The sequence below is a fragment of the Cupressus sempervirens genome, chromosome 8 (assembly GCF_028749045.1).
Source record: "Cupressus sempervirens isolate cs-2001-9-10 chromosome 8, ASM2874904v1, whole genome shotgun sequence".
Classification (NCBI taxonomy): Eukaryota; Viridiplantae; Streptophyta; class Pinopsida; order Cupressales; family Cupressaceae; genus Cupressus; species Cupressus sempervirens.
The window spans coordinates 596165875-596184811 of NC_143125.1; the positions used below are offsets into that span (position 1 = coordinate 596165875).

Consider the following 18937-nt stretch of genomic DNA (forward strand, 5'->3'; position numbering starts at 1 on the left):
AAAATAGTAAATAAAATCTTAGCACTGTAAAATTTATATTTTTGAAACCAGGACAGTGAGAGCTCTAATGGGTTTTTGTTTCATAAAAAAAATTTGATCAGGAAGACCCTCTAAAAATTATGGCAAGGCATGAATTTGTTAGTTTAATGCCTTAGCCAAATCTTCAGAGGTCAAGGCATACACTTGTTCTCACCAAGCCTATCCCAAACCAAAATCCAAGGTAGGAGGAAAAAATCATGCCCAATGTTCTAGGAAATAGGCACCCATTATTTAAATTCAAAAAATGGTTACCTATTTTGAAAATTTCAAATTGGCACATAAAATTCCTCTCCCCCCCCCCCCCCCCCCCCCCACACACACAATTTTTTTTGCAATTTTTAGAAATGGGTACCCATTTCTAAAAAATATAAATGTTTTATGTTTCCGAAAATTGGTACCTATTTTTTGAAAATGAAAAAGGGGTACCCAATTTTTAAAAAATTGGGTGCCTGTTTTTAAAATTTTGGATTGGGTGCCTAAACCAAAAATGAGTACCCATTTAAAAAAAATACTTACCCATTTCTAGAAGAGCACAATCACAATTTGCAGACTACCATGAAATTGTGACCCAACTTTGTGCTCTTACTCGAAGATTGATGATCAGTGCTTTCCCACAACATGAAAGTGCAAGAACTTTAGCTAAAGAAGGGAAGCATCTTGTTGACACGTGGCAATTTCCAAAAAAGTTTAATGCATTCTTTTTCATTTCAAACTAATCCATTTGATTCTTAAAGATCAATGGTAGAATTTCAAACATCACGACGTGACAAAAAATGTGACTATTGAAGCATTAACTTTGATCAATGTTGTTTTGTGTGAGTTTAATATTGTAACAAAATTTCCAATTCTCCATGATTGATCAACAAGATTTCAAAATTCTCATAGCACAAAGATTTCTAGACTATAGGTGAGATTTTTGAAGGGTTTGGACATATTGCTGAGTGATTTCCAAAAAAGAAAAGGCAAGAAAAATTAGTAAGTCATCTCAACTTCTAGAAAATTGAGAAGTTGTATTTGCATTAGGGTAAAATTTTAAAACTTGTCTCCATGATGACTTCCTCGAATAAATGCAACAATCTATTAATGAATTACCTAGGGGAAAAAAGCTTATTCCAAAAATCCCTTGGTTATTTGTTAGTGAAGGTTTCTATGATAAAGAAATCTAGTTAAGGAATGCAAAAGTGTCTATTAGAGGATTAAGGATTTTTTGAAATAGGTTTGCAGAAAGAAAATTAGATACTCCATTAAAAAATATATGGGAATTTGATATAGGTAAATTGATTATTCTAGGAGTTTTATTTTATGATCATCTACTAGCAATAATGGTGAAGAAATATGACCCAATCACCTGAATTGTGAAAAACCATGCTAGTAATAACCCTTTTAGAGTTTCACCAGAATTGATTAGAGAAGTTTTTAAGCTAAACCCTAACCATGCAGTCCATTACAAAATAGACATGGAAGACCTTCAAGCTAGGTATGATGCACAAAGAATATATCTAAGGGGACCACCATTGCAAGAGAATTTTATAAAAAATGGATCGTTGCTTTTGGTTACACAAAACACTCCTAAGTCTCTGTTCAAAAAATATTTAAACCCTAAAGCATAGGCCTTGTATTTTTCTCTCTGTAAGTTCTTTGGCATGGATGAGCAAGAACACATCCCAACTTCTATAGTTTTTATTATTGCACAAAGTTTTCAATATGGAATGAGTTCAATTTTTTATTTTGCTACTTATTTGGCAGAAGAAATTCATAATGGCCTAATAGGAATTGCAAGGCTAAGGTTAATAAGCATTTTTGTTGGTACTCCATGCTGATGTATATATACTTATACAAGGGAGTCACATTTTTCTCTAAGGAGATGAAATTGGAATTAGAAAGAGATGGAGAAAATCTCCTTGTTCAACTATGGAGTGCATATATGACATGGGAGGTGACTAATGCCAGTTTTGGCAGGTTTGATAGATATTTTGGTTCTAGGCTTAGAATTTTGTTGGTAGGAGATAACCCTAGAATACCACAACCTATATTTAAATTGATTAGACCTAAAGACCATTAAAAAGGGCTAATGGTGAGCCATAATTGGGGAGATATCATCCCATAAGCAGTGTCTACTATTTTTAGTGTTTATGGTTTTCTGGGAAAACCACATGTGCTACCTTACCAAGTGCCCTTAAAAGTAGGGGTTTTTGAACAATTGTTGCTAATTGGACTAGTTGAGGAGAGAGAACTATTGGGAAAATCTAAAGGTACATTCATTCCATAGCTTACTATTATTCATAACTTTGTTTTTCTTAAGTAGGGATGGAGGAATTTGAGGAATTTTTATGATAGATATCAAACGGCTTAGTCCCATGACCTTTTATAGACTCAGAGGGATTTTGTGACCTCTTAAGAGAAAGAAAAAAATGCTAAAGCTCATAAAAAAATGGTATACTTTCCTAGGGACATCATTAGAAATAAGTTCTCTTTACAAGAATATGAGCTTAGAAATGAGAAATGGAAAGTTTACAATAAAGTCCTAGACTTTTTAAATGTTTTTGGGCCAGATTATGATCCCCTAGCAGATAGAAAATATTGGGGTATGAAAGTAGATATGTTGATAGATAATTTTTCTTGAATTATGCAAACAATTAATGAAAATAAATAAATTCTAACATAAGCATACTCAGAAAAGGCCATTGAGGTGGAAAGGAGGTTGGAAAGAAAAATGATTTTGAACCTAGGGTAGTATATATTATAGGAAAGAGTCAATTATATAATAGCCAGGAGTGTACAGTATGTTCCTACATATAAAAGACCAAGGTTTGAGAGCCCACCTGATACACATGCTCCCAAGAAAATAAAGTTGGAGCTAGCATCATCTTCTAATATTGAAGAGTACTCATCCACCTAGACCCTTCTCAAGATAGATGATTAAGCATCTTTTAAGAGAATAGTTGAGACAAATTGGAGGGGAAAGGGATGTTGTGGTCACAATTGTAGATATTGAGGGAGCTGTTCTTGAGGAACCTCCTATGCCAACATTGGATGTGATTGTGGGAGATTATGGAAGGAAATAGATCATATGATAGGATAGGCTACCAAAAAATTTATTTATGATGAGAGCTTTATAAAAACTAGAGTTTTTTCTTAATTTTTATGGAAGAGAAACATTGATGATTTTGAGAATGAGTGTAAGCTAATCAAAGTGGAGCAACCTAATAAAAAGGAATCTGAAGTTGAAGAGGAAGCTAAACCTAATTTTATGGAAGAGTTTACACGAATAACCTCTAAAGGGGAAGACAATTGTTGAAGGATTTAGAAATTTTAATTTTGGCTAAATGGGACATAGCCAATGCAATGATTTTTTGATGCTATGAGGAAAGTAAAGGACACTCAATTTAAAACTAAGGAAGAGGTCTTGTAGGCACATAAAGGATTGAAATATAGTGATGAATACCAAACATTCATGATATGGTCCATTGAAGAAAGAGATAAGACCAAGATATAAGAAGTTTTAGATGTTGAGCATACAGGTAGCCTCATGGTCTATAGAGCATAGGAAGTGGATAGTAAGAAAGTATCCAAAATGACCAAGGAAATGATAAACTTTGTAGTTTTTGTTTCAACAAATGACAAAAACAAATTCCTTGAGCTTAATGCTAACTTCAAAGAGATGCTCAAAGTATATGAGGATATAGGGAATAAGATACATCAATTAGCGTCTTAGGTGACCTAGATTGATAAACTACTTGGAAAGAAAAAGGTAGGAGAATCTAGCCAAATTATTGTTGGAACAATTGATTAATTGTGTATTGTCTTTAATGTTATACAATATTTCATATCATTACCAATTAGAGTATGCTGAGCTCACTTAGACATCAAAAACAATTTTTTGTGTATACTAACAAATCCAAAGTTTGTCTACTAAAGTTCACTCAGGTGCCAAAGGAAAGTTTAGGGAAGATGAGTGTTAACCAAGCTCACTTGTTTAATGAAGGAAATGTTGAATGGAACTAGTGCTAACTAACCTCACCTAATTAATGAAGAAAATGTTGGATAGAACCAGTGCTAATCAAGCTCACTTAGTTACCAAAGGAACTTACCAAGTATGTAGTGTTAAACAAGTTCACTTGGTTAACATGGGAAAATCATTTCTAAGTTAGTATCTACTGAGTAGGGTTCACTAACAAAGGATTTTCTTGTTTTAGCATATTGAGTTCAATTGATTTATTTGCTGTTTATAGCCAACAAAGAAGATGAATATTAATTATTCTAAGTTGTATTTGAGCCAACTTGACAACATGAAAGATATAAATAAAAGATCAAATTGAGGGTTAGAAAGTGTGAGGCCTCACTCGATCTGTCATAGTACCAATGAGATAATTGAATTACAGTGATTTTAATCCTATTTATTGATACACTTTTGAGAGTGTAGGTTTATGCCATTTTAATATCTACATTTTCATGATTCGTAATTACTTCTGCATATTATGACCTAACTGATGCATTTAATGATTTTATTCAAGTCGAAATTGCTTTAATAAAAATTGAATGTTAGAAATGCTTGTAATGTAAGAATGTGATGTTTAAAGTGGAAATTAGAGTTAAAAGATAAATTTTGTTATGCATTGAGACCTAACCTGCATACCTAGGGATTCAATAGTTGTGGATTCAACATCTTGTTGCAATGATAAAAATAGACTATGAAGCTATTAAAATTATTAAATTGACCATGTTATGATAAGTAAAGTTTGATGTTATAGTATTTTGAGCATTTTACATGGAATTCATTAGAAAAAGTAATTTAATTATAAAGAATGAAGTATGGAACTCAAATGTCGAACGTGATATGTAAGTTTGATATTTAAATATTTTAAGGTTATATTTGAAATGATTAAGAAAGGGAAAGTTAATTTGAGATGATGAAATGTATGAGATAATGATTTATTTTACATATGTTTATATGATTTCTTGGACTACTGACGCTCGAGTTTAGTGTGCAGGAATTTGACCATGGGTTAACGGGGAATTAAGGTTCAAACTACTACAAACATGACATAGCAAGGTCGAATCAGTGGAAAAGATTCAAACCTCATTGTAATGTGTTTTATTTTGTATATGTGAATTGTATGTGTGTGTAGTAGCCTAGTTCATGTATTATTGTAAAACAAGTCATTTATAATGTAATGTGATATTTTGTGTGTGTCACTTGACACTTGTGTTGTCCTTACAGAGATGTCATGTCATTCACAATTTTTCAAGAAGAAACCAAACCTAGACGTAACCCTGATGAAGAACCCAAGTTAACTTCACATAGAAAAATTCCATGAGGAGTCTCAATCAAAGGAAATTCGAATTTGGATTTGGCTAGGGTTTTTAGGGGTCATTAGGTGGTCCCTAAGTGTCTTTTAGGTGAAAATAAGTTACCCATATGATAGTACATCATGTCAGGGACCTAATTTTGATCATGTGAGTGCCTAGATAGTCTAGGGAGCCCCTTTACCCATGCATTCTTCCATCAATTCGAATTTAGAGTTGTCTTATCTATGTTCCCACTAAGTCAAAAATAGAAAAGTTAGGGGAGACAAGTTTGTAAGAAGAGGTGGTTTAGTGTTTTTGCTAAAAATAGTTAGTAAGAAGGCTTTATTAGAGGGTCTTGACCAAACTAGTGGGGTGTCTACCCACTCTCTAATTTTAGAAACTATTAGGTTTTGGAGGGAGATGAAGGGAGCTCTACTACAACCATCCTTACCCTACTTTGGACCAAGGTTGGTATCTCAAACTTGCCTCTTTTCCATTTATTTCTTTTGGCATAGTTAAGCAAATTTTCAAGTGTGGAGTTCATCAATGGAGTAGGCATTGCATTGTCAATCTTGTGTTATGAGCTTTTCGTTGTGTTGGGAAGAAGTTAATGTGTTTTATGCTTTTGGAGATCCTTTCTTGGTTTTGTTTTGTTGTTCTTCATTGTTTTGTTGTTGTTTCTTGTTGAATGTGAGTGTTGATTGTGATTATGGGTGTGAAGGATTCACTCACCCTTGGGAGGGTCGAGAAGCCTTGTGTGAAGAGCATAGGTTGGGCTTGACATTGCAGGTGAGAAAGAAAATTTTGTTTTTACCTCATGATGAGGCTGTTATTATGGAGCATGGGCTCCATCATGGCCATGAATCTTGTTGTTTGGGAGGTACAGGGAGGTTTGGTGGATGGGGAGAAGATGGTTGTTTTGGAGGCCTTGAGAGGCAATGTAGTGACAATATGTTGTTTATGTTGTGGTGGCCTTGAGAGGCAAAATGCATTGGGAATATGATACTTATGATGTTAAAATTTCTCCTCCTTGAAGAGCCCACCTTCACTCAATGTTTTATGATTCCAATGGTGAATCATTGTACAAGCCATGGAAGGGTGTTGATTGTGTTTTGTGTTGTGTCTTAATGCAAAAATTTGTGATGTATGTGTGTGTAACCTAGTTTGAGCCTTGTTCCCCTAGCTCAGGGGTGGTCTCTGATGACGGGCCACACCACCCGTACCAACTCACAACCAAAAATGCAATAATATGGAGACAAGAGAGATGAAAAAATGCTTCATAAAACTTCCATTAATACTTGAAATTCATTAGAATATTCTCCAAATGGAAAAAACTCCAAATTCTTACAATATAAGAGAGATTGCTCGCTAAGAGCTTCTACAAGAAATTACATCTGAAGAGCTTCTACTTGAAGAGCTTGTCTTGAAGAGCTTCTATTTCTCCAAATTCCATTAGAAGAGCTTCCATTTCTTGAACTTGATTACAAACGATTATGAGCCTTGCTTAAATAGGCACTTCTAACCCAAGACATTACAAACACAAGCAATGTGGGATAAAAGGTAAATACAACTACCTTTAAATAAATATTAAATTCCCACCCAAATACAACTAAGCACCCAACAAATATTAAATTCATGATTTAAGGAACTTTCCACAAACTTCTAAGATGCCACCTACACACCTCGATTAATGGAATGACAACTATTTTTATTATTTTCTATTTATGCCACCCATGCACCTTGAAAATAGAAATTCCTCTTTTCTCCTTTTTTTTTCTATTTTTTATTATTTTCCTTCCATTTTCGTCACTTTCTCTCTCCTCCATAATTTTTTTTTGTTTTTAATTTTTTTTTTTTCTCTTTTTTTTTTTTTTTTTTCTAATAATTTAATTTTCCCATGCAAGATGCTCCTGCATCAGACTCCCTTGGTAGATAGAAAAGTGTGTCCCACACTTTGATGTCAAAAGAGAGATATAGAACCATCTTCATCTTCACCACAAGCTTCCACCTCAATAGGGACAAGAAAACCAACATGCAAATCTTCCACATTTTTTTTTTTGCGGATGCATGATGCTCCTGCATCCGACTCCCATGGTAGGAAAAATTTTTGTGAATATGGAGTCACAAAATGAAGTAGCCATTGTTGACATAATTTATTTTCCTCTTCCTCCAACACATAGCTAGAACAAGTATCCGATGCTGAAATTTCTCCTTTGCAATAAACTCTATCCAAGCATAAATCTCATCCTCATTCAATCTTGTTGAATTATTCACACCTGTAATAAATCCAGCAACACCATACCAATCTTCCTTTGCATACCACACATGACTAACAAGATCCTCATGCAAAAAATCATCAATATCTTTTAAACTCATATCAAAGACAACATCCCATGATTCATAAGAATTTACTTGTTTGACATCTTCATCTTTTCTTGCCTCTTTTATGTCATCAACAATGCACGTAACTACTCCACTTGCTTGATCTCCAACGAAGGCACTATATTCTTCCTCCATTGCTGCAATCTTCACATCATCTTGATCTATTTCAGGTTCATAAATCTTGTCATCTTTATGCTCTTCCTCTTCTCTTTCATCTTCTTCAACTTTAGGTTCGCAAATAATTTCCTCTTCATCTGCTTGCTCTTCCACTGGATCATCTTTCTTTTCCACATCCAAGGAATTATCAACATCTCTTTTCTGGTGACATGCTCTTTGTTTCTGCAACTCAGCTTCTAATTCATTCACTTTCTTCTGCAAATCAACTAGCAATGATTGCTGATTTCTTGCTCTAAATTTCTCAAGTCGAGGAATCCTCAGAATCCATCTAATCACAAAAGTCATCTTCTTCTTTCTCTTCTCCATAATCAAGTCTTCAGAAGAAAAATCTTGTCCAAAACAATAACCTTGTGCAAACTGCCTCATAGTCGGCGATATGTCTACACAATCAAGAACTTCTTGACAAACTTCAACCAACCCAAGGTCCTGGTGCAAACTGCCTCACGTTCGGCGATCTGTCCGCACGCTCAGGAACTCCTGCTCTGATACCACTGATGACGGGCCACACCACCCGTACCAACTCACAAACAAAAATGCAATAATATGGAGACAAGAGAGATGACAAAATGCTTCATAAAACTTCCATTAATACTTGAAATTCATTAGAATATTCTCCAAATGGAAAAAACTCCAAATTCTTACAATATAAGAGAGATTTCTCGCTAAGAGCTTCTACAAGAAATTACATCCGAAGAGCTTCTACTTGAAGAGCTTGTCTTGAAGAGCTTCTATTTCTCCAACTTCCATTAGAAGAGCTTCCATTTCTTGAACTTGATTACAAACGATTATGAGCCTTGCTTAAATAGGCACTTCTAACCCAAGACATTACAAACACAAGCAATGTGGGATAAAAGGTAAATACAACTACCTTTAAATAAATATTAAATTCCCACCCAAATACAACTAAGCACCCAACAAATATTAAATGCATGATTTAAGGAACTTTTCACAAACTTCTAAGATGCCACCTACACACCTCGATTAATGGAATGACAACTATTTTTATTATTTTCTATTTATGCCACCCATGCACCTTGAAAATAGAAATTCCTCTTTTCTCCTTTTTTTTCTATTTTTTATTATTTTCCTTCCATTTTCGTCACTTTCTCTCTCCTCCATAATTTTTTTTTTTTAAATTTTTTTTTTTTCTCTCTCTTTTTTTTTTTTCTAATAATTTAATTTTCCCATGCAAGATGCTCCTGCATCAGACTCCCTTGGTAGATAGAAAAGTGTGTCCCACACTTTGATGTCAAAAGAGAGATATAGAACCATCTTCATCTTCACCACAAGCTTCCACCTCAATAGGAACAAGAAAACCAACATGCAAAGAGACTGATGCATGATGCTCCTACATCAGTCTCTTTCATGCCTATGGTTGGGTGGAAAGCACCCATGGTCCTTGTGGTTTTGGTATGGTGCATATGCAGATTTTGTGCTCAAGGGAGCAATGGAAACAAGCTTGGTATGATCATCTCATGGAAATTTCATGAAGATAAAACTTGTCATTTTGCTTGTAACTGCAATAGAGAACTCTCCATATTGTTCATATGGTTGCAATGAATGATTTCATAGTAGAGAAGAAGGGATATGTCTTGTTTGGAAGGAGATATTGTTTTTCATGGCATCAAATGTTGTATTTGTATAGTTCCTGCTCTTTTTGGTTTTGTGTATTGAGCTACAAAAGAAAACCTCCATTGGTATATACCACTGTGATGTATGGGTTCATGGGCAGAGAAAATAATTTTGGAGTTTTTCATAACTAATTGCATTGTGTTGTAAGAGTCTATCTATATGTGCATAGTTTTCAATTGGAATGGAAGGGGTTGTTTACCTTCTCAGTGATATATGAGAGAGTTTCTTGTTTAGAAAATAGTCATAATTATATTTTGAATAATAGTTTTAACGTTACATTCGATTTATGGTGGCTCATGTAAGAAGTCAATTGTCTTTCAATGTATATGATTTAATTTTATGATTCACTATTATGAATTGTGGTGCAACGAAAGAATCAAGTTTTGAATAGTTCATATATATGTTTAGATGGAGATATATCTTGCTTAATAGAAAGTTAACCTCTCATGAGAATGTGTTTATCCTTTGGAAGATTAGTAATGGAATATAAACATTTGGGTGATCTAAAATGATGAATCCCTAGACTACATCGATAATAGAAAACTCATTGATTCATCACCTTGATGGCATAGAAGGAAATACCTCCTCATTGGACTTAGCTTAAAATTCTATAAGAAAGGTTGGCTGTAAATGCACATTTTCTTTTTGGAATTTGTATGGAGCAAGGAAAAGTAATTCACTCAAGATTACAGACTATTAAAACAATAAGGAGAGTATTCCCAAGAGTATAGTACATTAAATAATAATAGCTTATTATAACTTTTAAGAACAACTAATGCTTAAACCCTAAGTTGAAAGTGAAGGCTCATATGTGTCATGTGACCTCTGTTACATCTCCTTCAATTAAAATGCATTGAGATATGTTCTAAAACTAGGCCAAGACTATTATAGAACCTAAGTCACCCATTCCCTCAATACTAGGCGCTACCCTAGAAAGCATCACCATACCAACCAACAAAATCTAAGTAACACTATAAATAAATTTAAACTCTTTTTACACTAGCCCAAGCGCCTATCTTTGTATGGCTTTGAAATGCATGTGGGGAACCATTCTAACTTTATGTCAGACCCGCTGCTCTAAGTAGTAGGTATTTAAGGGAGGAAGCATGCATTTAATGGTAATCATGAAAATAGGTTGGTGATCCCATCCTAAGTGCTCAACTTCAAAGGAGTTGTTTTCCAGTGCAAAAAAATAGGGGATGTTATAATGTTTTAAAAATCATAACTTGCCCAAGTCACCCACCTTGGTCTTAGTGCCATGGGATGTAGTAAGTTAGTGAGCTAGGAATAAATACAACTCATTAGTTAGCATAGTTAAGTTTTATTGTTAGAAAAGAGAATCATTGTAGATTATAATTTAGTTAATGATTTTTATTGGTAGGAAATTTTGGTAAGTGGTAGAAAGTTTAAGCTTAATATTAGTTTGAAGGTTGAGAATAGATTTGCATGTTTAGGGAAGAAGGAATTAGTATAGGTGAGTTGAATTTTTTTTTAGTAGTTCCATATTTTAGTAATTTATTTATTTAATTTCTACTAATTAATTTGTATTTATTTGTTTAGCTATTAAGTCTTAGAGATAGTTAGTTCTAGTTTAGTTCAAATGTTTTGTTAGGATATGTTGTTAATCATATTAATTTTTAGTAAAATGGGTATTTAGTATATGTGATTTGGATCATTAATGTTAGATTTATAATAGTGTTAGAATTCATTTGAAAATTAATTAACTTTGTTATTGGTTGTATTATTTGGTTAAGACTTCTAAGATTATTGTTTGGTATTATGTTAATTATGGGGTAATTATAAAGAGGATGAATTGATAATGTAGAATTATTGTTTATGATTTAATTAACTAAATTGATTAGATAATATTAGTCTGAATTTAATAAATGTTGTTATATTAGATTTAATAAATATGTTACTATTTGCCTTTAGAGAAATAATTAGTTTTAATTTTAAAGTTAGTATAAACTTTAAATGTTAAGCAAATAATTAGATTAACCTAGAATGAATTGTTAGTTTAACTATGCAAGGGTTATTGTAAGGTAAATGAAAAATTGTATATTTGTTTAAAAGTAAAGTAATAAAAAATGCTCAGTTTTAACGATCTATTCATACCCATTGGTCATAAACTTTTATGATATTGTCAGGACACTGTTAAGGGAAAAGTATTGAATGTCATGCAATGTACATGTGTTTTAAACTAATTTAAAACTATCAACTTAGTGGGTGAAATTATTAGTATCTTAAGAAAAAAATTTAAAAAATAAAAAAATAAAAAAATTAATTTGGTGTGTTTTTGCCTTGAATTTTTGGGCATGACATTCTGGTATTAGAGGCAAGTTATGAGACACTGGGCATTGATGGGTCCATGAACGAATGTACAATTCAAATGTTACCTTCAAAATAACATAAATGTAATGATTAATTCTTTTTTTTAAAAAAAGAGTTTGTAATGACGACACAAAGATATAATAATGCAGTTAAAATATATGTAATTTATTGCGAAGAGGTGATGCTCTAATCAGTCTATTGTCATAAAACTAATGTAAATAAGAACTTACATAGTAATCTAAATATTTAAATAGATAGCATCAATGAGCTAGCATTTTTATCACAAAGGTGAACAATGATCTTTCATTAGTGGTATTCTCAACTTTAGGATTAGACATAGATATTATTTTTACCTCTTAATTGTATCAAAGCTTTAATATATATATATATATCTTAATTACAGAACAAAGTTCATTCAATTTTTTTATAATTATTGATAAATATATCATATTTATTAAGATATTAATAGTAATTATTTATTTATTTATTTTTAATTTAAAAATAAATTACATCTAGCATTTCTAGATGAAGGATCTTTTCTAATGCACTACCAATATAATAAAAAATAAATAAAGCAATAAACAAATATTGAATTTCCATTTGAAAGATCACATTTATTTTATAGATTTTACTCCATAATCTTTATTTTTATTGATTTATTAATTAATTTTAATGATTAATTAAAGAAAATAGGAATAACCTATACATTTTTGCTTCTAATTAACATTAGCTAAACTTGTATTTCTTTATTGATTTGATTGATAAACAAATACTAATAGTATGTGTCAAAATACACATTTCATAATGCCACTGCATGTAAGAGACTTTAGTGACCATAGATTGAACTAGAATGAAGGATTTGTAAAGAAAATAAATGCAAGATTTATCTAAGATTTTCTATGCAAGTAAATGAATCTAAATGAAATGAAATACAAATTTAATCTAAGAGTTTAATGAGAAAACATATAAGCTAGAACATGTATGCAATTTAACAACTAAAATGAAAGTATTAAATGAAAATGCAACAAAGCTTTTGAATGCACAAATGTGGAGTACTCAAATTAAACAAGTTTCTTTACTCACAAATTTCATCCTCTCAAATGGGAGACATAAATTCCCAATTTATAGAGAAACCCAAAATAAATAAATGGTGTATATCAATTAGATGAATGGTGGAGATTGAATGAGTGTTCATTTGGAAATAGAAGTTTCGATTTGAGAGAGAGAGTTAAATGATATGTTTCCTTGTTCTTTTCAAATTCACTCAATGTTTCCATTTTTCTTAACTCAAAAAGAGATTTTGGAGATTTTGTTAAAATTGTATATTTAAATTCAAATGATAAATATTTGTAGACATTTAATTCAAATAATTAATAAATTCATTTTCCATGTAATTTTAGAAAATGTAAAATTAATTTAATCAAAGTACTAGAAATTTTTAATTGATTTAGTGAGTTTAATAACCAAGATGTTGATATTCATGAATTTATCATTTTAAAAATAAAATAAAATAATTTATTTATTTATTTTAAATTATTTTAGTGACTATTGTAGATCAATGATTTTTCTATAATTGGTACCTAAAATCAAGTAGAGTCAATTCAAAATTTGTTGATCAATTGAAAGATGAGGAGCAAATTAGATTCCAAGACCCATTTTAGGGTATTACAAATATATGAGTACAAGGTATAATATCCATTATAGAATATATATTTCATGACCCAATTAGTATTATTACTATAACTAAACAACAATAACTATTTATGGATTAATTATCTGTGACAATTATAATTGATTATCATTAATAATAATAATGTTGTAGGGTCAGGGTGTCGTAAAAAAAATATAGCATCTAAAATTAGTGTGGAAAATGATAATAGTTGAAGGGCATATAACAATATCAAAACATGTTGAATTGAATTGTAGAATGATATATTGGATGTGAATGCAAGTGTAATATTAATATTTGTTACAATGTAGATAGAAGTGAAAATTGACCTCAAAATGATTGATATTAAGGTGGTCATGGAGTACCTGATATATATAATAGAGTAGAGGAATTATTATCTTTGTATAGGGGTCTATGATATTGAAGAATAATCCATTCGAGACACCATTGTGTGGTATAGTCAAATTTGTAAATGTCAAGGTATGATATTCCTATATTAGATATAGGATGTAATTGATAGTTGGATTCCTTAGTATGATTGCTATTTATCACACCATCGTATAGAACTCTTAATTTTAAATAGATATTATTCATCTAGGATTTGTGATTTCAATGTACATGTTGAATAATATGGATGATTACATATTCAAGCACATCCATTTGGACACAATTCAATTGGGAATCTAGGTTTCAAAAGGAATTTATATGATACTTTATAGATACCATGCTTACCCTCAAGGATAAGATGTTAAATTGAATCATTGATACAGGATATTTCTATGACAAGGTCTCATAAGCATACATTCCCTTCTGAGATCAACTATTAACAGAGTCTAGTTTCAACACTAGGAGCCTAACCCATTACATTTCAACATATGCAATAAATGACAACTTGGTGTAAGATGTATTAGTGCACCCATTTTAACCACGACCTATGGATGAAGCACTCAGAGAGTATAGGGGATATGAGACTTCTTACTAATCCATTAGTTCCATAAAACAACAATTTCTCCTCTTCTCGATCAGGGAACCTTGGTACGGCCACATCATGCGTGTGAAATTATTATTTAATGTAAAATTTTGTTAGTCCCTTGTTCAAATTTTGCATTTATATAATTTTTATTTTCTTACCAACAATTTGACATTTATCATTTTTCTAGATTTCTTGATCTTTGTCCCATTGTGCCTCAGGGACATGTCTTGTTTTAATTGGGATTTACCAATGTGGCCACATCTATGTTTGTTTTCTGTAAAATTGCACTTTTTTTTTTGTTTTTTTTTTTTAAACATACTTTTGAGGCAATTTCTTGTGAATTGTGTTGGTAAGAACATTGTATTGAAATAGCCATACCAAGGAGGATCCTTGACAAACCATCTAGAGAATTAATGTACCTGTAAACTTTCTAATTATCCATTCTAAAGCTGCTACACAAGATTTCTAAGACACCACCTTTTATATGTCATAATTATGGAATATGGACCAACCTCTTTTACCATAGGTATATAATGTATGTTAAATTGGTTAAGACCATAGATGCATGTTATGTTGAAGAACCTAAGCAAGGACATAAGAAATTTAATAGTTAGTCCTTAATAAAAGTAAAGATTGGATTACTTGGCACCAACAATAGAATACTCAAGCGGGTCAGCTCTAATAAATACAACCTAGGCAATAACACAACACTGACACCTAGTCGATGAACTCCAGGAGGAGGTTCATGCCTGGGGGGGAGGATGTGAGGCCTCACTCAATCTGTCATAGTACCAATGAGATAATTGCATTACGGTGATTTTAATCCTATGTATTGATACACTTTTGAGACTGTAGGGTTATGTCATTTTAATATCTGCATTTTGATGATTTGTAATTACTTCTGCATATTATGACCTAATTGATGCATTTAATGATTTTATTCAGGTTGAAATTGCTTTAATAAAAATTGAATATTAGAAATGCTTGTAATGTAAGAATGTAATGTTTAAAGTGGAAATTAGAGTTAAAAGATAAATTTTGTTATGCATTGAGACCTAACCCGCATACCTAGGGATTCAATAGTTGTGGATTCACCATCTTGTTGCAATGATAAAAATAGACTATGAAGCTATTCAAATTATTAAATTGACCATGTTATGATAAGTAAAGTTTGATGTTATAGTATTTTGAGCATTTTACATGGAAATTATTAGAAAAAGTAATTTAATTATAAAGAATGAAGTATGGAACTCAAATGTCGAATGTGATATGTGTTGGAGTTCTTTTTGGCAAAGAACATACCAAGTAGATCTAAACCTGATACCAAGAGACAAAGACTAGGAACATGCCTAAGGACGAGCTAAGTCCTATATTCAGCAAGGCTAAATCTTAGTTCTAGGCCAATTAACAGAGTCATATCGGGACTCACTTCACTTTAGGCTCTGCAAAGCCAAGGTGGGCATACCTAAGGGATTTGTCTAATTTATCTTGATACTTCATTACAAGACTACCCTCTATAGCAGATATGGTCAATATTCTTCTTCAATTTGCTGGTAAATCTCCTAATCATAGTAGCTAATCATAACCAAGGAAAGTAACCACAAATAAGCCATGACCTACACTTATAGTTCTTCAAAACATAAAATGGGAAAATAATATTCATTTTGATTTGATTTCTCAGCATAATCAGATATGCAACAGCAAAGAACATGCATCCTTCAAGCTGACCAATCCCTTATCCATTGGGCACTAACTGAATCTTCACATACAGATGGATACCTAAAACATAGTCATATATTCAGGTATATGGTCTATCTGCTTGTCTTGCAAACAGACATCAATATTCATTAAAACTCTCATACTTATGGTGATATCCTCTTGGTGTAACCTGCAATCCTATCAGTACAAACAAGCATTTACTCGGAGCTTTGTTCCAACAGCAAATCTATTCTGATATACAACCTTAAGGGGATGTAACTGGGTTCAAACTCTTAGTTCTTAAACACAGAACATTGCAAATAACAACAACAGGAGATAAGAATCATAATGAAACTAAAAGATGAGGCTCTTTGTATTAATTTCATTGAAAAGAATACAACATCTGCATAAGAAAACTCAAAAGATACACATAGAATGACTATGTAATACGAATGCCTCAAAAGGAATACAATATGTTGTTCATAACAAGAAGAATCACTGAGAAAAATGGTATCACAGATCTGAGAGAACTCAAGATTGGAACCATGAATTGGTCCTTCAATTACAAAAAACTGGAACCCTTACAAAGTATCAGAGAAAGAAAGATATAGACAAGAAAGAAATCTTGGATCTGATCTTTACTTGACAAGTGTCCACTTGAAAATCAATCTTCTAGCAACTAAAAACTTCTTCCTTCCTTCTCCCATCTTGATCTGATTTTGTTTCATCATTTTTTGCAACTGATTTGCAAATGTCTATTTTTGAATGATGAAACTTGCTGAGTCACCAAAATATCTGATTTACCCACTGAAATGTTGGTGAAATTTTGTTTTTTACTGAATGAATCCGCTCAAATTTCAACCCAAACTACATTTCAACTGTCTTTTTACAGATATTCAGGTCATTACCTTGACAAAAAACAAAACTGAACTTCTTGGTCTAAATATAGTTGCAATTCAAGTACCTGATAGAAAACCTCATGTAACTCAAACTAACTGATACCTGTGCAAAAACTAACTCCAGAATCGAAAATTTCGTCTTCTCCCGATTCTGGCGATATATAACACTTCATATTTTGGTTACCGGAAGCGCCTGAAATTGCCATTTGAAAAATGTCCCCTCTGGCTATAAAATGCTTAGGTCTACAACTCAAAATTTTTAAAAATTCAAAATTTTAAAATCTGTAATGTTCAGACTTTGTAAAAATGACCTCTTGAATTTAAAAAATTTTCTAAACGTGTACACCCACTAGAAAATAATTTTTTAAAAATTATTTTTTAATTCCTTTGAAATTTTCCCTTATCCTCTGAATCCAGGGTCAAACTTCTATTGACCAAGTGCCACGTGTCACTCTGTGATTGGCCTACATGGTCTGCATCATCCGCCACATGTCGTCTCCTCGCTACTTCGCCATGCTTAACTGGTGAGAAACTTCGGTTAGCAAGGTAACGCGAACTGTCGGATCTGCCACATGGCGCAATCTAGTGCGCTCCTACCAGTTGCTCGGCACATCATAATCCAGTCACTCTGTCACTGCAACTTGTCATTATTCGATTGGCTATTGCTCCTGCATGAATTTTCCTTCCATTCGCTATGTCGCTAGCCAGAATTTCTTAAATTTTTCGGCTAGCGCCATGGCGACTATCCGGATTTTCACTTTTTCGACGGGCTTCAAATTGATGATGTCATCCTTTATTGCTTGGTATATTCCATCAAAAGTTAGCACATTTGCATGCTGACCGAGAGGGGCCCACCACTTGGCCGCAGCCTTTGGAAAAGGCGTGTCTTTAAGACACTTAACATTGGACTGCAGATGTATTTAAACATTATTTTAACTCTCCATAGCTCCAATGTGGGACAAATGAAACGTAATGAATATTAGATCAGCACACATGTAGATGCTCTTCTTGTGCTATGGCTTTGCATATCTGCTGTGTAGAGCATTTCATTGTCCATTGTGAATGTTTACTTCAAAACCTGGGTGTTAACTTGTTGTCCCATATGAAGTTCTTCACCTGCAAAACGTGGATCTCCCTTCTTTGGTCATTTTTACCATGAATCTGCAGACTCCCCATAGTGCTGGTCATTTTTGAGCTCATGGGCATTTATAATGGAGTTTCCCCCTTCTAAAAACGTGAGACTCTTGCTAGGAGAAACCGTGAGCTTTAAAAACATGGATTAATGCTTCCCTTTATGTATGGATCATCCTCTTTTCATTGCCTGTTGCAAAAACGTGAATCATTCACCCTTAATGATGCAACCATTTTAGAAAGTGGGCAGCCGCTTCTTTCTTTTGGCTTGTGGGTGTTCAGCTGATGAATGTTGCCCATAAAAAACACACATCCATAAATCTCCCACATTGTATTATTATTTTTTATTTGAACACCAATGTCATCCTTTTATTACCACATATTTTCTTAAAACATTCCAATCATCCAGTATCTCGAATATTTTTTTTTAAAACACACTCTTGATCAAGACAAACAATCCTTTGCACATAGTCAACTCCACATTGAAATCTCAGTTGGGAGGCCCACCAGGTGGCCGTAAAAACTGATCCAATCAAGTAATCGGGCTATGAAAATTGGCATGAGTGTTCAAACCTAAACACTCTACCGTACTGCAAATTTTCAGCCAATAACAAATTCCCAGTCAAGAGATTTTAATTGCCGAACATTGATACTTCAATTATCCTGCAGGCAAATAGTGTTTAAAAAAAACCTAAACTCAGCTCGAGTTTGGCGTTA

General features: G+C 32.6%; 1 pseudogene; it reads right to left on the reverse strand.

Moving 5' to 3' along the window:
* LOC149543851 (septin and tuftelin-interacting protein 1 homolog 1-like) overlaps nt 1-18265 on the reverse strand; it is a 122451-nt pseudogene extending 104186 nt beyond the window's left edge.
* Nucleotides 18266-18937: the final 672 nt, after the last annotated feature.